The sequence below is a fragment of the Moschus berezovskii genome, chromosome 11 (assembly GCF_049115385.1).
Source record: "Moschus berezovskii isolate FMDL1 chromosome 11, NW_MosBer_1.0, whole genome shotgun sequence".
NCBI classification, from domain to species: domain Eukaryota; kingdom Metazoa; phylum Chordata; class Mammalia; order Artiodactyla; family Moschidae; genus Moschus; species Moschus berezovskii.
Window position 1 is genome coordinate 75,960,114 of NC_142470.1, and position 25,045 is coordinate 75,985,158.

The following is a 25,045-nucleotide window of genomic DNA, read 5'->3' on the forward strand; positions in this document are numbered from 1 at the left end:
GCTTCCTAAGGTAAGATTGTGTTGAAACTTTCCCCTTTGAACAGTTAATGCTTGTGCTGTGTCCCATAGGTTCTGGGTCATTGTGCTTTCATTTTGTCTCTAGGTAAATTTTTTAAATCTCCTATTTGATTTCTCCAGTGACTCATGGTTATTTAGTTGCATATTGTGTAGTCTACACGTGTTTGTGTTTTTTACCATTTTTTTCCCTTATAGTTGAATTCTAACTTCATAGCATTGTGGTAGGAAAAGATGCATGTTATGATTTAAATTTTGTTAAATTTACTGAGGTGTGCTTTGTGGCCCAGCATGCATCAGTTCTGGAGAATGTTCTATGTACACTTGAAGAATATGTGTTTTGCTGATTTTGTATGGAATGGTATGTAAATATCAAGTCCATCTGGTCTAGTGTGTCATTTAATGGCTGTTTGTTTTTTTTTATTGATCTTCTGTCTGGATCCTTTGTTCGTTGCTACAAGTGGGTGTTAAAATCCTCCACTATTACTGTTACTGTTGATTTCCTCTTTTATGGCTGTTACCATTTGCCTTTTGTATTGTTGTGCTCCTATGTTGGATGCATATATATTTACAGTTGTTATATCTTCTTCTTGGATTGATCCCTCGATCATTATGTAGTGTCCCTGTCTCCTGTAACAGCCTTTATTTTAAAGTTTATTTTGTGTGATATGAGTATTGCTACTCTAGCTGTCTTTTGTTTTCTATTTGCATGGAATACCTTCTTCTATTCCCTCACTTTCATTCTATGAGTTTCTAGAGCTGAAGTGGGTCTCTTGTAAACAGTATATATTTGGGTCTTGATTTTATATCCATTCAGCCAGTCTGTCTTTTTTGGTTGGAGCATTTAATCTATGTTTTTAAGGTAATTAGCAACACACTTGTTCCTGTTGTCATTTTCTTAATTGTCCTGGATTTATTTTTATAGGTCTTTTTTTTTCTTTTCTTCCTTTATTGTTTTCTTCTTGTAATTTGATGAATATTAGTGTCTTTTGGAGTCCTTTTTTTGTATGTGTTGTAGATTTTTGACTTGCAGTTACCTTGATGTATGATTTAGCAGTCTATTTATAATCAGTATTGTTAGTTGCTGGTCTTTTAATTTCAAATGCTTTTCTGATAGCCTACATTTGTGTTCTCCTTTACTCACCAATAGCTTGTTTTGATATATTTGTGTACAGATGATTTCCTACATTTACTTTATATTTTCCTTTACTGGTGAGCTTTTCCATTTATATGTTTTGCCGGTTTGTTTCTAATGATAGCCTTTTCTTTTCCATGTAAAGAAGTTCATTTATTTGCTGATAATTTTTGAAGAAGCTTGTTTTGAAGATTTTCTCTATATCGTGAGATAATGTGTTGTAGGATTTTTAAAATTGTCTTTGTCTAGTTTTAGGATCAGAGTAGTACAGATCTCATATGGTGTTCTCTCTTTTATGAAAGAGGTTGTGTTGAACTGATGTTAATTCTTTAAATATTTGACAGAATTTACCAAGAAGATCATCTTGCCTGGAAATTTCTTTTTCAGGAAATTTTTAACTATACATTTAAATAACTTTAATATTTAAAATACTATTTGTTGTCTATTTCACGTGTGAGTTTTGGAATTTGTGACATTTGAAGAATTAGTTGATTTATTAAAGATAATTTATATATTTTTATTTTGGCTGTGCTGGCAACTACTGAAGCCCATGCATCTAGAACCCATGCAATATTTTTGCTGGATATGGAATTATTGGTTGATAGTTCTTTCCTTGTAGCACTTCAGATATACTGTTCCTTTTCCTTTTGGCTGTATGCTTTCTTATGAGAAATCCAAAGCTGTTTCAGTCATTGTTCCCCTCTAGGTAATGTCATTTAAAAATATCATCATGCACACCCAGAAATTAAGAAACAAAAACCAAGTGTGTTAAAATAGCAACTCTCTTCATTATTTTATGCTACTGGAATGTCATCTGTCTTTTACTATTAAGATGTACATCTAGTTAAGCCCTAGGGATTTATCACTTTTGTTCTTCAATAAAGGGCACAATCTCATTTAAAAAAAATCATCATGATTATTTTTCTTTGTCTTTAGTATTCAGCAGTTTTATTATGTGTTTGAGTATGCATGATTTTGAGTTTATCTAGTTTGGGACTCATCAACTTAAATCAGTAGGTTCATACCTTTTACCATATTGTGGCTTGTGTTTGTTAGTTCCTCAAATTTTTTATGTGAACTTCAGGTTTTTTCTTTCTATCTTAAACTGCAGTGACATTAATAATAGGCTTTATGATATTGTTCCCCAAGATCATATTTTTATTGCTTTGCTTTCAGTTTCTCTGCTTAAATAATTTTTATTGACCTGTCTTTAGGTTCACAAACTTTCCTCTATCATCTCAATTTTTGCTATTGAACTTGACTATTAAATCTTTTTGCAGTATTAAAAATTATATTTGGTTCTTTATATTTTCTCATTCTTTGAGATTTCTGTATTTTTTGTTTCAAGAGCATTCACTCTAAAATACTGAAACATATATGTAATACCTGCTTTAAAGTCTTCAGATGAGTTTAATATCTGTGTCCTGTAAGTTACTCCCTGTAATTTCTTTGTTTACCAAGTAATTTTAAGTTGTTGCCTGAACAGTTTGAATATTTTTTTCCTGAAAATGTGGGGCTTATTTAAATCCTATGGAGAATGTTTATTTTCCTCTTTTAGCTCAGGCCCTTGACTTGTTTAGGTTCAGGCTACAAATTTTGACTAGTCATTTGTGTGGTGTGATTTCAACCTCAGTTCTACTTTGAAAAGTTTTGCAATGTTAGATATATTTGTTCCAGCAGTGGACCACTCAGTGGCTACTCTGTGACCTGGGTGGTGATTTCTCCCATTGTTCAGTTGCCAAAGACTATGGAGTGCTTTTAAGATCAGACCCATGCATGTTCAGCTTGTGAGTAAGGCTGATAGTTTATAAACAATGTTATGGAGTCACTTTTATGAATTCCTTCTCTTTCTTTCTCCTCATACTTTACGATCCTTTGAGCTACCTCTTTTCTATACTCCAGCCGGAAAGCTGGAATTTTATTTACCCTGATCTGCTACATATTTCCCATGGTTTTCTCTGCATCTGAGAACATTAAAAAAACAAAAGAAAAGGCTACATAGAGGAAAAAGGCAATGACATTTTGTCCCATTCTCTTTGGAAGACAGTTTTTCTTATCATACAAGATCATTTTTGTTCAGAATTTTAGCCTCCACAGGCCCCTATTTTCTGCCACTGTTGGTGCCACAATTGCCAGATTGCTTTAGATCTGGAGTACGAGACTGGAGAAAAAAAAAAAGAAAAATGGAGATATTTCACTCATTTTTTTTTTAACAATTAGGAGGTACTTTGTCTCTGAGCCAAAATTAAAGAACTTCTGGAGCTCATTGTTGTTTTTTTTTTTTTGTGGGGGGGGCTGTTTGTGATTGGTTGAGATCATGGATATTAAAAGATACACTAATCACTAGTTTGATAGTACTTTGAATTCTTATACTCTTCCCACTGTACTATTATTTAATTCTCCTTTTCTTAAATAGCTGTTCCATGCATTCTGTATAGTTTTCATACAGTGCGTTTAGTGGCAAAGACAGGAAGAATTGTCCTTACTCCTTCTTCAGTTCAGTTCAGTCGCTCAGTCATGTCTGGCTCTTTGTGACCCCATGGACTGCAGTACACCCGGCTTCTCTGTCCATCACCAACTACCAGAGCTTACTCAAACTCATGTCCTTTGAGTTGGTGATGCCATCCAACCATCTCATCCTCTGTCGTCCCCTTCTCCTCCGACCTTCAATCTTTCCCAGCATCAGGGTCTTTTCCAATGAATCAGTTCTTCGCATCAGGTGGCCAAAGAATTGGAGTTTCAGCTTCAACATCAGTCCTTCCAATGAACACTCAGGACTGATTTCCTTTAGGATGGACTGGTTGGACTTCATTGTAGTCCAAGGGACTCTCAAGAGTATTCTCCAACACCACAGTTCAAAAGCATCAATTGTTCAGAACTCAGCTTCCTACCCAGAAGCAAAGTGTCAGGGAAAAACTTTTTTTTAATGTAGGTGTTTAAGTGCTGTTGGTATCTTATTTTTATATACTTCATGACTATTTTTAAAGAGCTGATAAAAAAAAACACATGAAAGATTTCTTTTTGCTATTGATTAGTTTTTCTCTGCTGTTCTGGACGCTTTCATGCTGTAAGATCAGCAAAAACAAATTGATTATTTGAGGGATAATCATGCCAGTACTTGGCATCTCTTTAGCTTTAGCTCATCACTGTACCTAAAAAGCCCAGCACTACTTACTGTTTGTGTGTGTTTAAAATTATCCCTATCAAAATGGGTTAGAGATAGTCACAGAAACTTGAAGACGGATGTCACCTGAAGAAAACTTAACTCTTCAGAGCTTGTGTTCAGTTTAATGTTAAAATACTCATCTGCATAATATATGACAATAAGCCTAGTGCATGCCACAGTGCATGATATAAAGCAGATATTTAAAACATATTTGCTCAACTTTTTGAAAGGATAAACCAGTGCATTCAACTCTTTGATCATATATTGAATTTTGTGTGTGTGTGTGTGTGTGTGTTTGTGTGCATAAGACACTAAGATGAATGGAATTAAAAAGATAACTAAGATATGTTTCTGACAATCAGAAACTCTCACAGTGGCTAGCCACACAGACAAAAAACTTATTATAGGGAAGAATTAAAAAGATATGTTGAAGGAAATTTTATCAGAAGGAAAAATAAAATATAAGTTGAGGTAAAAATATCTTTGTTGAAATCAAATTAAAAGGCCACCCACAATCTTTCTGATTAAATTCTGTGGAAAACTTTGGAAGAACACTGGAGTCAGGAAACATGAATTCCTTTTTCTAGTTGTACTGTTATGTGTCTCTGATCTTACCATCTGTAGTCTATTCTATTTCATATCTGAAAAACAAGAGACTTAGCTGATGCTTATGGTCATTCATAGCACAAAATTTACTTTGTTATGCAAAAAATCTCTATCAAGAATTAATAAACACTGACATTTTGTAATTTTCACTTCCGATTTTTTTTAGATGATATAAAACATCATAGGTAAATTTAGATCGTCCAATGCTCCCTTCTCAACCTCCCTCCCTAATAGTAGTTACTATATTATTTTTTCAGAAACTTGGTACCTAATATTATTGTGGTAATCACTCTGATATCCCAAACTATCTTATGAGATGGTAATGATATATCTACTAAGTAGTTATACTTTAAAGTTGATTCATATCTTTTTGGTCCAGTTTTTAATGTTTTGACTGCATGTTTCATGTCCACATTTTAAAAATATCTTACATAACATTTTATTCATCACACTGAATATATTTCAGTAGCTTGATTTTTAGAGGAACAAAACAGTCTTTTCATTCAAATGTACATATTGGAGATTTATCCTTGAGGAGAAACATAATCAAAATAATTTATTTAATAGTATAATACATTATAAGAATATATCATAATATACCTACCCACCACCTTTGGATTTATCCCCACCTAGTATTTTTTTTTACTAGAAATCATGCACATATCTTGGGTCCATATGATGGGTTCTCTAACACATATTTAAAACTAAGATTGCTGAATCCTAGCTCAAGTATATTTTGATGTTTATTAGACATTGGTAAACTGCTGATTTCTTCACATACTCTCTGATTCTTGTTTTCTGATTTTTATGATTTTAGGGGTGTGAATTAGTATTTCATTCTCTAAAGGTTTTGGGTCAACATATTTCATAACACTAGGTAAATCCCACACTATTCTGGTTTACTAAGAATTATTTCTTATTTTCTAGTTTTTCTTTTTTTATATAGTTCATAATGTTTCTGTCTTAATTTTGTTGAACTTATTAGACTGTTATGTCAGTAAGAAACAGAGTTCCATGGTTTGCTTTGGGCAGTATTGTACCCACTTTCTCAATCTAATTAATAGCATCCCCTTCGACTCATAGGAGTGTCTTAATTTAAATGATAGTACCTGTGGAAAGATTTAAAAAAAAAAACACAAATATTTCTTAAGCAAAAAAAAAGTTTTATTTAATCAAATCTTTTTTTAAGTTATTGATATGATCATACATTTTTTATCTTCCATTAATGATGCTTTTAAACTGTGGTGTTGGAGAAGACTCTTGAGAGTCCCTTGAACTGCAAGGAGATCTAACCAGTCCATTTTAAAGGAGATCAGTCCTGGGTGTTCATTGAAAGGACTGATACTAAAGCTGAAGCTCCAATACTTTGGCCACCTCATGAGAAGAATTGACTCACTGGAAAAGACTCTGATACTGGGAGGGATTGGGGGCAGGAGGAGAAGGGGAGGACAGAGAATGAGATGGCTGGATGGCATCACCAACTCGATGGAGGTGGGTTTGAGTGAACTCCGGGAGTTGGTGATGGACAGGGAGGCCTGGCGTGCTTTGATTCATGGGGTCGCAAAGAGTCAGACCGGACTGAGCAACTGAACTGAATGTGCTTAAACAGATTATGTTATGAAATACTCTGAAATGGAGCAATTCTTATGTTCCTGAAACTTTCAGGAAGCCTTTGGTGGTGATAGCTTATTGTTAAAGACCAAGAAGCCACAGAACAGGGCTCATCACTTGCTTTGTGCATGGTGTGTCATTCATTCACACAAGCACTCTGGAGAGTTAGTAAAGTAAAGAAAGTAGAAAACATATATACTGAGAAAGCAGACAATGCTAGAGCTCTGAGTGTTCTTACCTTGTCCTGAAGATCCCAGAAGAGCGCCCAAGATGATAGCTTATGTGAATGATATCAGATTCATGATATCCGAAGAAGATTTAGCTTTGGGACCAGACACCAGATGTGATCACTTGAGAGCTTTTGTGTAGCAGAGTTTAGTATAGAGTTTAAACTGAGTTGTTTGTTGTGAAATTATCAGTTCCTGGCTTAAAGATAAAAACGTTTTATGTGACTAAGACTAAGGAATGTAGAGGGGAAAAAAAAAGACATTTGTCCATTCCTCCTTGAAATTCCAGACTCCTATCTCCTCCTTGAGAGCCCCAGACCCTTTTCTCCTCCTCGGAGACTTCTTATCAACCTGCCTAGGAATTGACTCTCTCATCAGCTCAGTGGTAGAAATCCGTCTGCAATACAGGAGATACAATTTTGCTCTCTGGGTTGGAAAGACCCCCTGGAGAAGGAAATGGCAACCCATTCCAGTATTCTTGCCTGGGTAATCCCATGGACAGAGGAGCCTGGCAAGCTGTAGTCCATGGGGTCACAAAAGAGTCGGACATGATTTAGTGACTGAACAACACCAAGAATCTGACACTGTTAGATTTGGATTGTGAATGTATTATTTAGAATTTTTGTATTTCTATTGATCAGTGAGATTTATTTCTGATATTATTCTTGTCTATTACCTAAACTTTGGTGGTCTCATTAAAATAAGTTTGGCTTCTTTGTTTTCAGAGAAATTTTGAAACTTTCTGGCATTTTCTGAATTGAAATTATAATTTACCAATACATTTCAATAATGGTATTAACCAATAGTCTGAAAAAGGTTGTAGATATTGTACTTACCTTTGCTGAACCTCAGTTTCTTTAATGGTGATACTGCCAAATCTGCTTTATGTTTCCTATGAGGACCAAATTATATAACATGAGAAGCATATGTTTGACTTAAACATTAATTAAAATTTATATGTAAAATAGACAGCCAATGGGAATTTGCTGTATGACTCAGGGAACTCAAACCAGGGCTCTATAACAATCTAGAGGAGTGGGATGGAGAGGGTGGTGGGAGGAAGGTTCAAGAGCGGGGGACATGTGTATATCAATGGCTGATTCATGTTGATGTTTGGCAGAAGCCAGCAAAATTCTGTAAAGCAATTATCATTCAGTTACAAAAAATATATAAAAAAGCACACATATACACAGAATAAAAATGTAGAATGCTAACAGATTGAGAATTTTGACTGAATGGCTATAAGATGATGACATTAAGGCATAGGAGTTTGGGCATAACCAATCAATGGAAATAATTCAGAAACTAAGAGGAACAATAGGAACTTGGTTGTTTAACCAGTGTTCAACCAGCCTCTCCCATCCAGAGGTTTTTTATGAAAGGACACTGGTGTAGGTTTTATGTTTACATTTAGGAATGAGTTTTCATGGCCAAAGTCAATCTGACTATAATGTGGATTGATTTTAGGTACGGCACTGTTTATTCTAGGCATAGCCCTCTCTACAGTATACCTGTCAAAGGCCGAAAAAAGATCCAACAACTAACTTTGGGATGCTGGATTTCATGTCAAGCCAAATGGTTTTAATTTGTTAACATTTTGAAGTAGCAACTATAGTTGTGACTGAGAAACAAAATGCCCCCAGGAGACATAAAATTCTATTAAATATATTTACATTGTCACCCAGGATGCATCTGGACCATCTTATTCTCTCTCCAAATGCTATGTGCTGAGAAAGTACAAACTGAAATAGTTTCCTAAATAAAAACAGATCACGGTATCTAAGTCACACATTATGTTCAAAAGCCTGTTGGGAATTTAGAGATTGCTATGGTCAATAGCCCTGGATTCCAGGTCAAGGGAATTCTTAATCATCTGCCTCTATTAAATTTGGAAAGTTTACTCTCTCTGCCTCATTTTACACATATGTGAAAGTGTGCATGCATATCAAATAACTGCTTTTCTTTATAAGATTACTATGAAAGTCAAGTATCAGTCTTTATTGTACAATGAAGGAATGAAACTAGTATATTAAGATATTAACTATGAAGACTGTGACAAATAAACCTCAATTTTTCAGTGGCTTAAATCTTGAAATTTTGAAAGTTTTTATTAGTAACTATTATTTAAATTAAGACACCTCTGTAAGTGAAAGGGGAAGCTATTAATTACACTGTGATAGTGGGCACAGCAATCCTGGGCACCCTGTTTCTCATTGTCATAACAGTCTGATACAGGTGTTCTTGGTCAGGTGACTTTTTCCCAGTAGTGAACCAGAGATTAAGTTCCTCCTTCTAGATTTTGGCTCTGTCATCTTTCATCTGTGGATTACAAAACCGTTCTAACGGCAGTCATACGCTAGTAAATAGCCTCCCAAAATGAAGAAAAGAAAAAAGAGCTCTAATGTGTAATATTTTCTGATTTCTTTGGTATAAATATTCTCCCCATGATAAACCTCAAACTTCCAAAAATGTATCAACTGACTTAAATACATCATCAAATATTTAAGAATGGGCTGTTGTGTACTGTAGAATCTAACTTCATAGTGTCACTGACATGAGAAAATTATGTGGGGGTGTTTTTTTACAGGCCAGGCCTTGAATGTGAGCATATAATGATGACTTGCAAACCTCTGGTTAGAATTCAGTCATAGGCAGTGACTGTGACATGTGATCTGTGTATCCAGGAAGAAACAGAACTGGGTAACATTAAGCAGCAAGCCTGCATCTGCCACAGCTAGATTATCTCCAGGACTATCCCTTATTAAATATCATAAAAACAGGACTATGAATCTCCAGTTTTCTGTCCCCAAATAATGCAAATATGCAATCTTATATGTACTTCGGAGGAGGATTGAGTAATCAGCTCCAAATGAAAATGCAGAAGGTGGACAGGAACATTGCTATGTAGTAATTTTAGAAATAGTTATCTTTAATTATGGCTTGATAGAATTACCCTATATGTATTACTCATAAAACAGCTATTTTGTAGTTTCTATTAAATACTAAACCACTGCCTTGAAATTTAGAAATCAAGAGGTGTCCAAAGTGCATTTTAAAAAATACTTATTTATTTGGCTGCATCATGTGGGATCTTTTGCTGTGGCGCAGGGTTCCCTAGGTGTGGTGCATGGACTTAGTTGCTCCACAACATGTGGGATCTTAGCTCTCCAACCAGGGGTCAAACCAGAGCCCCCTACATTGTAAGGCGGATTCTTAACTACTGGACCACCAGGGACACCCCCAGAGTGCATTTTTAACTTTGAAATTTGTTCACATCTAGTGTCTCTTACTTGAATCACTTTGTGGGAAGGATGGAATTGACAAATCTGAAGTAAAAAGCAACGACAAAATGTTTCACTGGTAGCTCTACTCCAACGGCAGTAGAGAAGAAGTAGAACAAAATTAAGCTACCTCTTGTTCTGATGATTTTCACATGTCAGCTTCAAAAATGAACTTGGTAATTTGTAGCTAGATCTCCACTGATTTTGTTTTAGGGTATGACAGTGTGTATCATAAATTACATAAAACTTCTATTTTGTTCAACTTGGATTTTAATCAATATTTTCAGATTCCTTTGAGTGCAGAAGTACTGTATTGAATTGATGGAAGTAAGACAATTCAATGTCAAGTCCAACCATAATGGTATCATTATATTTTCTCCTGAACTCATTTTCAGAACATACTTTTCATCATAGTCACAATGAAATTCACTTTGAATTTTTTTTCCCTTCTGATAGCTGATTGATTTGGTAGACAATGTTACAAAACGAAAATGTTAAAATACAAAGCAGTTATTTTCAGGTTATAACTCTGCCTGAAATTTTTCCCTTGCATGGCTTGTACAATATTTAACTTGTGAGTCTACATTCCATGAACCCATTTGTTTCCTTAGTGTTTATGATCTATGTGGTATAGAAACCAGTTTCCAGTAGTAGAGAATAGTGGGTAACAATCACTAACCTAAAACCAAAATAAGTGGACTTGAAGTCTGACCACAAATTAGTAACTCAGTAATTTAGAGCAGTGCTTCCCTGGTGGTTCAGATGGTAAAGAATCTGCCTGCAATGACGGAGACCTGGGTTCAATCCCTGCATTTGGAAGATTCCCCTGGAGGAGGGCATGTCAATCCACTCCAGGATTCTTGCCTGGAGAATCCCCATGGACAGACGAGCCTGGTGGGCTACAATCCATAGTGTTGTAAAGAGTCAGACATGACTGAGCAACTAAGCAATTTAGAGCAAGTCATTTTCATTTTTCTGTGACTCAGTTTCTCTTTAGTGAAAAGGAGGCTGAAAAATTTAACTCTGTGTTCCAAAAGTTTGTTATAAGAATTAACTGTCAACACATAAAAAATAGTTTAGAACAACAGTACATGGTGAGTGTTTCACAAACATTATTAGTATAATTGTATTTATTATTTCATGATGAGATTACAGTCAATTTTATTTTTTTTTAAGTTTCTGTATTTTCTTTATTTTTTCTAAAATAAACATTTGCCCAATTAAAAACAAGCAAATCATCATCAAATTTCTTGCTGATTATTTTGGCAATACTCTTTTTTCATCTGAGGAGTTTAGATGATTTTGCTAATTTTAATCCCAAGAGGTGGAGGCCACATTTAATCTAAATAATTATTGTATTATAGTATAATGATTTTTCAAAGTTCAGATTTTTGTGATAATAAAAGGTGAACAACTGCAAAATTAATTCCCTAGTTGAGTACTAAGAAATCATAATGTACCCTTCTTACACCTTCAAGAGAAGTCACATGGACTGTTTCGCTTTTTTCCCCCTGTATTCTCTTTCCTGTTCTTCTATTCAAAATTTCCTTTGACTTTTGAATTTTAAGATGCTTTTATAAGAAAGCATTTTTTAGTTATTATTAAAGCAAATACTCTGTTGGGTATTAGTTGGGTTTAACTTTTCGACAGGTAGAAAAAGTTTAAAATGTTGAATCCTTCACTGTGACCTATCAGTTTCTTGCTATTCAGTTCCCTGAGATCTCAGCTGTAAAAGAGGATAACTGTTGACCTCTAAAAAATGTAGGCATAAAGTAATTTGTTTTCTATGTGTGGAAAAACTCTAAACATTGATGGATACAAAGGCTTTTGATATTTCTTGTATTCCTCTCCGATGTGATTGTCTGTAGTATATCATAGCCTTGCTTAGAGGTCTGAGTTTCTGAGCTCATGCTGGCAGCTATACAAGTGTCATATTTTCAGTAAGAAAATGATAGTCTCAATCATAGTTTAAGCAGTTTTAGTTCTTTATGATTCATATTAGATTTCATATTAGAGTATCCGGTTAATATTGTTACTGATTGCTTTCATATTTACATGCTATGTCTTCAGTTCAGTCGCTCAGTCGTGTCCAACTCTTTGCGACCCCATGAATCACAGCACGCCAGGCCTCCTTGTCCATCACCAACTCCCGGAGTTCATTCAAACTCATGTCCATCGAGTTGGTGATGCCATCCAGCCATCTCATTCTCTGTCGTCCCAGTCTCCTCCCGCCCCCAATCCCTCCAAGCATCAGAGTCTTTTCCAGTGAGTCAACTCATCCATCGCATGAGGTGGCCAAAGTATTGGAGTTTCAGTTTTAGCATCAGTCCTTCCAGTGAACACCCAGGATTGATCTCCTCTAGAATGAACTGCTTGGATCTCCTTGCAGTCCAAGGGACTCTCAAGAGTCTTCTCCAGCACCACAGTTCAAAAGCATCAATTCTTCGGTGATCAGCTTTCTTCACTTTAGCAAAATATAAATTTTAGTCTGATATCTGCCGTTCATTAGTTTTATAAGCTTTGTTATGTCTAAATACTCTAATAAACTAGAATGTTATAGTAGATTGGCTTGTTCCCTTCTTTCTATAACAATCTATAATTTATGAAATATAACCACTCCCAGGATCCTTTCTGAAATCAGATAATCAAACCCCAGTCTGTGAGACTGACAACACACACTAAACAGATGGTTTCATAGCAGTATTAGATCAAAGCCAGAAGGATAGTGCCCTTGCTTATAGAAGTGCTCTGGGAACATATAATGCATGGACAACATTTTGGAAATTGGAGAGTAGCAAGTAGATGAAAGGTGATCACGTTGTTGTTCCATGATATAGTATTATGGAGTATGGTAGGGCTGAGAGGAGCTTAGCAATTTGCTATTGAATGACAGCTCATGTTTAGGGAAAGAACCTGAGTTCTAGAGCTAGACTGCTTGGGGCTCACTTCTGGAACCAACATTTACTAGCCAGGTGATTTGGGTGAGTTACTTCATACTCCTATGACATAGGTTCCCCACTTCTATAAACACTATTACTTCATAAGAGTTGTTGTGAGGATGAAATGTTACATATATAGATAATTTAAAAGGTTTCCTGCTGCTGCTGCTGCTAAGTCACTTCAGTCGTGTCCGACTCTGTGTGACCCCACAGACGGAAGCCCACCAGGCTCCCCTATCCCTGGGATTCTCCAGGAAAGAACACTGGAGTGGGTTGCCATTACCTTCTCCAATGTGTGAAAGTGAAAAGTGAAAGTGAAGTTGCTCAGTCGTGTCCGACCCTTAGCGACCCCACAGACTGCAGCCTACCAGGCTCCTCCATCCATGGGATTTTCTAGGCAAGAGTACTGGAGTGGCTTGCCATTGCCTTCCTAGCACACTGTAATTACATAATGGTTGCTGTTATTATTTTTATCAAGAAAAACTCCAAATTATTACAGTTATAAAATTTGGCATTGCAATGTTTTCCCTATTGTCACTGAATAATTATTATCAATAATAAGGATATTAAAATTTTACAGTTGCAATTGTAACAAATATTTTCTATCATGTGGTGATTTGCTTTTAATTTAAAAACTTTATGTAGTCAAAATTATTGCTTTTTCTTACAGGAATGTTTAAAGATGAAAAGAAAAAACCTTTCAAATCACATTAATAAAATTTCACCTTTATGTATTTTCTTTTTTTATATAAAACCTTTTATATTTAATTTTCACAATTACCTGAAATGGCATCAATATGCTGGCTCATGTTGACATCAAATCTTGTAATTGATTTCTTTTCTTTTTTTTCAATGAAAGGGAAGTTTTATTGAGGTTCCAGGGCCATGGAGCTTGGGCAAGTAGCCACCCTGAGAGCCAAGGAGAAGTGGATGAAGGGGCCTTATTTGACCTTCTTCTTGGGGTGCAGGTTGTTGATTTAGCTGCACTTGTAGCAGTTGACAGCACAGGGGTGTAAGTGAGTATAACACTTCTGGCAGATCACCTTGTCCCAGTTGTATTTCTGAGCAAGCTGGTGGAGAGAAGGCTGGATGATGTTGTCTCACAGCTGAAGCACCAAGGGTAGGGTGGACTCTCTCTGGATATTGTAGTCTGACAGATTGCAGCCATTTTCTGGCTGTTTGCCAGTGAAAATCAGACTCTGCTGATCAGGTGAGAAGCCCTCCTTGTCTTGGATTTTGGCTTTAACATTCTCAGTGGTGTCCACTGGACTCAACCTGATGGTTGGTTGTCTTGCCTGTTAGGGTTCTCACAAAGATCTGCCTCTGTGTGTCTGCTGTTCGGCCACCTCATTAAAAAGAAATAGGTCCTGATTTCTTTGTTTTGAACTCTGTTAAAATCAGAATTGTAATGTGTGACCCAACATTAACACATGTGTACAATACTTATTTTAGAACTAAATTTGTATTGCTGTTTAGTCATTATGAACTTTTGTGATTAACAGTTCTGTTGAATTCAGTTCAGTTGCTCAGTCATGTTGGACTTTTTCCGACACCCATGAACTGCAGCACGCGAGGCTTCCCTATCCATCAACTCCTGGAGCTTGCTCAAACTCATGTCCATTGAGTCAGTGATGCCATCCAACCAGCTCATCCTCTGTTGTCCTCTTCTCCACCTGCCTTCAATTTTTCCCAGCATCAGGGTCTTTTCAAATGAGTCAGCTCTTTGCATAAGGTGACCAAAGTACTGGAGTTTCAGCTTCAGCATCAATTCTTCCAATGAATATTCAGGACTGATTTCATTTAGAATTGACTGGTTGGATCTCCTTGCAGTCTAAAGGACTCTCAAGAGTCTTCTCCAACACCAGAGTTCAAAAGCATCAATTCTTTGGCACTCAGCTTTCTTTATAGTCCAACTCTCACATCCATACAAGACTACTTGTAAAACCATAGCTTTGAGTAAATGGACTTTTGTTGGCAAAGTAATGTCTATTTTTTTTTTTTTTAATATGCAGTCTAGGTTGGTCATAGCTTTATCATCATTTAATTTCATGGCTATGGTCACCATGAAAATCTACAGCAATTTTGGAGCCCCCAATAATAGTCTGTCACTGTTTCCCCGTCTATTTGCCATGAAGTGATGGGACGGCATACCATGATCTTAGTTTTCTGAATGTTAAGTTTTAAGCCAACTTTTTCACACTCTTCTTTCACCTCCATCAAGAGGCTCTTTAGTTCTTCACATTCTGCCATAAGGGTGGCATCATCTGCATATCTGAGATTATTGATATTTCTCCCAGTATTCTTGATTCCAGCTTGTGCTTCATCCAGCCCAGCATTTCACATGATATACTCTGCATATAAGTTAAATAAGTAGGGTGGCAATATACAGCCTTGACATATCCCTTTCCTGATTTGGAACCAGTCTGTTGTTCCATGTCCAGTTCTAACTGTTGCTTCTTGACCTGCATACAGATTTCTCAAGAGACAGACCAGATGATCTGGTATTCCCATCTCTTGAAGAATTTTCCACAGTTTGTTGTGATCCACACAGTCAAAGGCTTTAACATAGTCAATAAAGCAGAAATAGGTGTTTTTCTGGTATTCTCTTGCTTTTTTGATGATCCAAAAGATGTTGGTAATTTGATCTCTGCTTCCCCTGGCTTTTCTAAATCCAGCTTGAACATCTGAAAGTTCACGATTCATGTACTGTTGAAGCCTATCTTGGAGAATTTTGAGCATTACGTTGTTAGTGTGTGAGATGAGTGCAATTGAGAGGTAGTTTGAACATTCTTTGTCATTGCCTTTCTTTAAGATTGGAATGAAAACCGATCTTTTCCAGTCCTGTGGACATTGCTGGGTTTTCCAAATTTGCTGGCATGTTGAGTGCAGCACTTTCACAGCATCATTTTTCAGAATTTGAAATAGCTCCACTGGAATTCCATCACCTCCACTAGCTTTGTTCGTAGTGATGCTTCCTAAGGCCCATTTGACTTCACATTCCAGGATGTCTGGGTCTAGGTGATGGATCACACCATCGTGGTTATCTGGGTCAGGGAGAACTTTTTTGTATAGTTCTGTGTATTCTTGCCACCTCTTAATATCTTCTGCTTCTGTTAGGTCCATACCATTTCTGTCCTTTATTGAGACCATCTTTGCATGAAATGTTCCCTTGGTATCTCTACTTTTCTTGAAGAGATCTCTAGTCCTTCCCATTCTATTGTTTTCCTCTATTTCTTTGCTTTGATCACTGAGGAAGTCTTTCTTATCTCTTCTTGCTGTTCTTTGGAAATGTGCATTCAAATGGTTATATCTTTCCTTTTCTCCTTTGCCTTTCACTGCTATTCTTTTCTCAGCTGTTTGTAAGTCCTCCTCAGACAACCATTTTGGCTTTTTTGCTTTTATTTTTCTTGGGGATGATCTGATCACTGCCTTCTGTACAATGTCATGAACCTCCATCCATAGTTCTTCAGGCACTCTGTCTATCAGATCTAATCCCTTTAATCTATTTGTCACTTCCAGTGTATAATCATAAGGGATTTTATTTAGGTCATACCTGGATGGTCTAGTGGTTTTCCCTACTTTGTTCAGTTTAAGTCTGAATTTAGCAATAAGGAGTTCATGATCTGAGCCACAGTCAGCTCCCAGTCCTGTTTTTGCTAACTGTATCGAACTTTTCCATCTTTGGCTTCAAAGAATATAATCAATCTGACTTCGATATTGACCATCTAAATTTGTGATTTTATGTTGTAATTATTTCTCTCCTTCAAATATTGCTGTAATAAACTTACTCCATAGTTTTATTCCCCAATGAATCCTCTCTTAAAATAATAATAAAAAAAAAGCTCAAAAATGAAACTGATAAGAAAGAAGCTGCTCTCTGTAAACAGGAAGACAGGAAGAGAATCACACACCCCCAACAAATCACCCCTTTCATCCTTTCTCTGGAATCTTTGACAGAGGTCAAGATACTGGAAACACAGTTTTTAAAACTATTAAACTTAAACCCTTTATAATTCACTCCGTCATCCACATGTTCTAAATTTGTTCCTGGTTCAAATAAGACCATCAGAGACTTCAGTATTCTTGTCACTGTTTGATCCCCTGGTGGAATCGTTTCTCTGAGCTACACTTTTGAATATGACTCAGGATTTGTGGTATTTGCTGTAAGCCTGCTGTTGAAGAACTTTTCAAGTTCATTAAGGAGAATCACTTTTATGAGGCTCCACAGGGGAAATCTTTATCAAACCTTAATACCAACACAGAAAAATGAACTTAATTCTATCTATTGGGTTCATATTAGAGATACTGAAATGTAATTGATTTCTCTTTGTTTAGTTTTCCACTTAGAGTTGAATATATAATTCATCTCTAACCATTATACACAACACTTCTTTGTGTAGTAGATTTACAGGAATTATCTTTTAACTTGATTTCTTAATCTCTCTCACTTTTCTTGGCTTCTACAAGTTATACTGGAAACAGCATATATGATTACTTATTGGTTTAAGTTCCCAGTAGTGAAATTACTGTGTGTATATAAATAAATATTTTTGTAAATTTTGATATATTTGTAGCCTTTAGTTTGATACAAGAGTTTCTGCCTTGTCTCAAAGCTAACTTTATCATCTTTTATAATTTTATGAAATTAATTCATTGTTTATAATCCTAACACATCCAAGATGAACAATGCCCATCTTGTGACTACTAAAAAAATTAAACAAGATGATTTATGTGCAGTATCTCTAATAGCTCTTGATATATACTGCAGATGCATTAATAAATATTACCCATGTAGAGTATTTTCTAGCCAGCCATATTACTTGTATCTTTAATTTCCATTTAATAAAAGAGAGTAAACATTATAGTTGCAACAAATGCCTCAGCAATAGAAACTAAACTTATTTTTCTTTACTAATTTTGTCACCAATGTCCTAGAGTCCTTGGGCAAGTAATGGTTTCCTTTGGTGCACACTTTAGACAACTGGATTTATTCATACAAATCTTCCTGTGCCTATGCTGTAATTGTCCTTGTAAAATGGTCAAGAGCTATGGTTGAAAAAAATTAATGTCCATTAACCCAAAGACAATAAGTTCTCAAATACATAAGCTTTGAAGGGCTTTGCTGCAAGTAGTGAATTAAATTACCACACTTTATTTTCAAGCAATAATTAGTTTAATTGTAAGAGGTAGAAATTGCTGCCAGGGCTTTTATTTATTGAGTTGATTTCACTCTGCTTGGGGATAATGTAGTGTTTACCATGGAGTATGTGTTGTTTACTTCGAGGATTATTTTCACAATCACATAGCTCTAAATGGTATATTAACTCAGGTAGAGGCTATTAACATGTGCAGCCAAACTAACTGTCCACACACTGCAAAAGCAGGTTTAATTTTTTTAGTAGCAGATTGAGCAATAAAGATGTGTCAGCATTGTCTGAAAATATGTACTCCACCGCAAGTGAGATAATTCCATTCGTGTTTTATTTGTAAAAAAAAAGAAAAGAAGTGGAAAGAGTCCTCTTGTTATTCATCCCAGCTTTAGAAAATGAATGTGTCTTTGGCTCACCATACTTTAGATTTTAATTGCCTGTTTGACAGTAAACCTATTTCCATAATGTAGTGCCTATATTTCATGTTTTATTTGAAGTATGTGCTGCTTTTCCCAGATAGCAGAATTTAGTTATTTTTGTTTATATAGCTTACTTTGTGACATAGCATTGTTTATCTCAATAAAAATCACTGTTTAAAGAGAATTTTTAGGATCCTTCCATCCTTCTGAAATGTTTGCAACCTTTGCCCATTATTTTGGAAGAAATTCCAACTAAAAAGAAAGAGTACAGTCAATATATATATATATTTTTTCAGTGTGTGGGTCATTTTATTAAAATATAAATTTACCTATTTTAATTGGAGGCTAATTACTTTGCAATATTGTAGTGGTTTTGCCATACATTGACATGAATCCACCCCGGGTGTACATGTGTTCCCCATTCTGAATCCCCCTTCCACCTCCTTCACCATCCCATCCCTCTAGGTCATCCCAGTGCACCAGCCCCAAACAACCTGTCTCATGCATCAAACCTGGACTGATGATTCATTTCACATATGATAATATACATGTTTCAATGCCAATCTCCCAAATCATCCCACCCTTGCCCTCTCCCACAGAGTCCCAAAGACTGTTCTATACATCTGTGTCTCTTTTGCTGTCTCACATACAGGGTTATCATTACCATCTTTATAAATTCCATGTATATGCGTTAGTATACTGTATTGGTGTTTTTCTTTCTGGCTTACTTCACTCTGTATAATAGGCTCCAGTTTCATCCAACTCATTAGAACTGATTCAAATGTATTCTTTTTTAATGGCTGAGTAACATTCCATTGTGCATATGTACCAAAGCTTTCTTATCCATTCGTCTGCAGATGGACATCTAGGTTGCTTCCAAGTCCTGGCTATTGTAAACAGTGTTGCAATGAACATTGGGGTACACGTGTCTCTTTCAATTCTGGTTTCCTCGGTGTGTAGGCCCAGCAGTGGGATTGCTGGGTCATGTGTCAGTTCTATTTCCAGTTTTTTAAGGAATCTCCACACTGTTCTCCATAGTGGCTGTACTAGTTTGCATTCCCACCAACAGTGTAAGAGCGTTCCCTTTTCTCCACACCTTCTCTAGCATTTATTGCTTGTAGACTTTTGTATAGCCGCCATTCTGACTGGCGTGAAATGGTATCTCATTGTGGTTTTGATTTGCATTTCTCTGATAATGAGTGATGTTGAGCATCTTTTCATGTGTTTGTTAGCCATCTGTATGCCTTCTTTGGAAAAATGTCTGTTTAGTTCTTTGGCCCATTTTTTGATTGGGTCGTTTATCTTTCTGGAATTGAGCTGCAGGAATTGATTGTATATTTTTGAGATTAATCCTTTATCAGTTGCTTCATTTGCTATTATTTTCTCCCATTCTGAAGGCTGTCTTTTCACCTTGCTTATAGTTTCCTTCATTGTGCAAAAGCTTTTAAGTTTAATTAGGTTCCATTTGTTTATTTTTGCTTTTATTTCCAATACTCTGGGAGGTGGGTCATAGAGGATCCTGCTGTGATTTATGTCGGAGAGTGTTTTGCCTGTGTTCACCTCTAGGAGTTTTATAGTTTCTGGTCTTACATTTAGATCTTTAATCCATTTTATTTTTGTGTATGGAGTTTATTTTTGTGTATGGTGTTAGGAAGTGTTCTAGTTTCATTCTTTTACAAGTGGCTGACCAGTTTTCCCAGCACCATTTGTTAAAGAGATTGTCTTTTCTCCATTGTATATTCTTGCCTCCTTTGTCAAAGATAAGGTTTCCATACGTGCGTGGATTTATCTCTGGGCTTTCTATTTTGTTCCATTGATCTATAATTCTGTCTTTGTGTAAGTACCATACTGTCAGCTTTGTAGTATAGTCTGAAGTCAGGCAGGTTGATTCCCCCAGTTCCATTCTTTTTTCTCAAGATTGCTTTGGCTATTCAAGGTTTTCTTGTATTTCCATACAAATTGTGAAATTATTTGTTCTAGTTCTGTGAAAAATACCATTGGTAGCTTGATAGAGATTGTGTTGAATCTATAGATTGCTTTGGGTAGTATACTCATTTTCACTATATTGATTGTTCCAGTCCACAAACATGGTATCTTTCTCCATCTACTTGTGTCCTCTTTAATTTCTTTCATCACTGTTTTATATTTTTCTATATATAGGTCTTTTGTTTCTTTAGGTAGATATATGATTTCCTGGTGGCTCAGATGGTAAAACATCTGCCTACAATGCGGGAGACCTGGGTTCAATCCCTGGGTTGGGAAGATCTCCTGGAGAAGGAAATGGCAACCCACTCCAGTATTCTTGTTGGAAAATGCCATGGAAGGAAAAGCCTGGAAGGCTACAATCCATGGGGTCGCAAAGAGTCGGACACGACAGAGCGACTTCACTTTCACATTCCTAAGTATTTCCTTCTTTTCGTTACAATGGTGAATGGAATTGTTTTCTTAATTTCTCTTTCTGTTTTCTCTTTGGGTTAGTGTATAGGAATGCAATTCTGTATGTTAATTTTATATCCTGAAACTTTACTATATTCATTGATTCAGTTCAGTTCAGTCGCTCAGTCGTGTCCGACTCTCCGCGACCCCATGAATCACAGCACGCCAGGCCTCCCTGTCCATCACCAACTCCCGGAGTACACTCAAACTCATGTCCACAGAGTCGGTGATGCCATCCAGCCATCTCATTCTCCGTCGTCCCCTTCTCCTCCCGCCCCCAACCTTTCCCAGCATCAGAGTCTTTTCCAGTGAGTCAACTCGTCTCATGAGGTGGCCAAAGTATTGGAGTTTCAGCCTCAGCATCATTCCCTCCAATGAACATCCAGGATTGATCTCCTTTAGAATGGACTGGTTGGATCTCCTTGCAGTATAAGGGACTCTCAAGAGTCTTCTCCAACACCACAGTTCAAAAGCATCGATTCTTCGGCGATCAGCTTTCTTCACAGTCCAACTCTCACATCCATACATGACCACGGGAAAAACCATTGCCTTGACTAGACGGACCTTGGTCGGCAAAGTAATGTCTCTGCTTTTTAATATACTATCAAGGTTGGTCATAACTTTCCTTCCAAGGAGCAAGCGTCTTTTAATTTCATGGCTGCAATCAGCATCTGCAGTGATTTTGGAGCCCAAAAAAACAAAGTCTGACACTGTTTCCACTGTTTTTCCATCTATTTCCCATGAAGTGATGGGACCAGATGCCATGATCTTTGTTTTCTGAATGTTGAGCTTCAAGCCAACCTTTTCACTCTCCTCTTTCACTTTCATCAAGAGGCTTTTGAGTTCCTCTTCACTTTCTGCCATAAGGGTAGTGTCATCTGCATATCTGAGGTTATTGATATTTCTCCCAGCAATCTTGATTCCAGCTTGTGCTTCTTCCAGCCCAGCGTTCCTCATGATGTACTCTGCATATAAGTTAAATAAGCAAGGTGACAATATACAACCTTGACGCACTCCTTTTCCTATTTGGAACCAGTCTGTTGTTCCATGACCGGTTCTAACAGTTGCTTCCTGACCTGCATACAGGTTTCTCAAGAGGCAGGTCAGGTGGTCTGGGATTCCCATCTCTTTCAGAATGTTCCACAGTTTATTGTGATCCACACAGTCAAAGGCTTTGGCATAGTCAATGAAGCAGAAATAGATGTTTTTCTGGAACTCTCTTGCTTTCTCCATGATCCAGCGGATGTTGGCTATTTGATCTCTGGTGCCTCTGCCTTTTCTAAAACCTGCTTGAACATCTGGGAGTTCACGGTTTACATACTGCTGAAGCCTGGCTTGGAGAATTTTGAGCATGACTTTACTAGCGTGTGAGATGAGTGCAATTGTGCGGTAGTTTGAGCATTCTTTGGCATTGCCTTTCTTTGGGATTGGAATGAAGACTGACCTCTTCCAGTCCTGTGGCCACTGCTGAGTTTTCCAAATCTGCTGGCATATTGAGTGCAGCACTTTCACAGCATCATCTTTCAAGACTTGAAATAGCTCAACTGGAATTCCATCACCACCACTAGCTTTGTTCGTAGTGATGCTTTCTAAGGCCCACTTGACTTCACATTCCAAGATGTCTGGCTCTAGGTCAGTGATCACATTATCGTGACTATCTTGGTCGTGAAGATCTTTTTTGTACAGTTCTTCTGTGTATTCCTGCCACCTCTTCTTAATATCTTCTGCTTCTGTTAGGTCCATACCATTTCTGTCCTTTATCGAGCCCATCTTTGCATGAAAAGTTCCCTTGGAATCTCTAATTTTCTTGAAGAGGTCTCTTGTTTTTCCTATTCTGTTGTTTTCCTCTATTTCTTTGCATTGATCACTGAGGAAGGCTTTCTTATCTCTCCTTGCTATTCTTTGGAACTCTGCATTCAGATGCTTATATCTTTCCTTTTCTCCTTTGCTTTTCGCCTCTCTTCTTTTTACAGCTATTTGTAAAGCCTCCTCAGACAGCCATTTCGCTCTTTTGCATTTCTTTTCCATGGGGATGGTCTTGGTCCCTGTCTCCTGTACAATGTCACGAACCTCCGTCCAGAGTTCATCAGGCACTCTATCAATCAGATCTAGTCCCTTAAATCTATTTCTCACTTCCACTGCATAATCATAAGGGATTTGATTGAGGTCATATCTGAATGGTCTAGTGGTTTTCCCTACTTTCTTCAATTTAAGTCTGAACTTCGCAATAAGGAGTTCATGATCTGAGCCACAGTCAGCTCCTGGTCTTGTTTTCGCTAACTGTATTCATTGATTAGCTTTAGTAATTTTCTGGTGGTGTCTTTAGGGTTTTCTATGTAGAGGATCATGTCATCTGCAAACAGTGAAAGTTTTACTTCTTTTCCAATCTGGATTCCTCTTATTTCTTTTTCTGCTCTGATTGCTTTGGCCAAAACTTCCAAAACTATGTTGAAGAGTAGTGGTGAGACTGGGCACCCTTGTATTCTTCCTGACTTTAGGGGAAATACTTTCAACTTTTCACCATTGAGGATAATGTTTGCTGTGTGTTTGTCACATATAGCTTTTATTATGTTGAGGTATGTTCCCTCTATTCCCGCTTTCTGGAGGGTTTTTATCATAAATGGATGTTGAATTTTGTCAAACGATTTCTCTGCATCTACTGAGGTAATCATATGGATTTTATCTTTCAATTTGTTAATGTGGTGTATTACATTGATTGATTTGCAGATACTGAAGAATCCTTGCATTCCTGGGATAAAGCCCACTTGGTCATGATGTATGATCTTTTTAATATGTTGTTGGATTCTGTTTGCTATAATTTTGTTAAGGAGTTTTGCATTTATGTTCATCAGTGATATTGGCTTGTAGTTTTCTTTTTTTGTGGCATCTTTGTCAGGTTTTGGTATTAGGGTGATGGTGGCCTCATAGAATGAGTTTGGAAGTTTACCTTCCTCTCCAATTTTCTGGAAGAGTTTGAGTAGGAGAGGTGTTAGCTCTTCTTTAAATTGTTGGTAGAATTCAGCTGTGAAGCCGTCTGGTCCTGGGCTTTTGTTTGCTGGAAGATTTCTGATTACAATTTCGATTTCCAAGTTTGTGATGGGTCTGTTAATTTCTATTTTTTACTGGTTCAGTTTTGGAAAGTTGTACTTTTCTAAGAGTTTGTCCATTTCTTCCAAGTTGTCCATTTTATTGGCATATAGTTACCGATAGTAGTCTCTCATGATCCTTTGTATTTCTGTTGTCGTGATCTCTCCATTTTAATTTCTAATTTTGTTGATTTGATTCTTCTCCCTTTGTTTCTTGATGAGTCTGGCTACTGGTTTGTCAATTTTATTTATCTTCTCAAAGAATCAGCTTTTGGCTTTGTTGATTTTTGCTATGGTCTCTTTTTTTCTTTTGCATTTATACCTGCTCTAATTTTAAAGATTTCTTTCCATCTACTAACACTGGGGTTCTTCATTGCTTCCTTTTGTAGTTGCTTTAGGTGTAGAGTTGTTATTTATTTGACTTTTTTCTTGTTTATTGAGGTAAGCCTGTATTGCTATGAATCTTCCCATTAGCACTGCTTTTACAGTGTCCCATAGGATTTGGGTTGTTGTGTTTTCATTTTCATTAGTTTCTATGCATATTTTTATTTCTTTTTTGATTTCTTCTGTGATTTCTTGGTTATTCAGCAGCTTTTTGTTCAGCCTTTATAATTTGGAAATTAAAAAAAAATTTTTTTTTCTTTTACAATATTATATAGGTTGGTTTTGCCATACATTGACATGAATTCGCCCCAGGTTTACATAAGTTCCCCCTCCTGAACCCCGCTCCCACCTCCCTCCTCCCTTTATCCTCCCTCTGGGTCATCCCCGCACGCCAGCCCCGAGCATCCTATAACATGTATCAACCCTGAACTGGTGATTCGTTTCACATATGACAACATACATGTTTCAATGCCATTCTCCCAAATCATCCCACCCTCACCCTCTCCCACAGAGTCCCAAAGACTGTTCTATACATCTGTGTCTCTTTTGCTGTCTCGTATACAGGGTTATCATTTGCATCTTTCTAAATT

At 36.7% G+C, this 25,045-nt stretch overlaps 1 pseudogene; it reads right to left on the minus strand.

Moving 5' to 3' along the window:
- Positions 1 to 13,921: 13,921 nt before the first annotated feature.
- The window catches only part of LOC148776204 (ubiquitin-ribosomal protein eL40 fusion protein pseudogene), a 172,694-nt pseudogene continuing 161,570 nt past the window's right edge, over positions 13,922 to 25,045 (minus strand).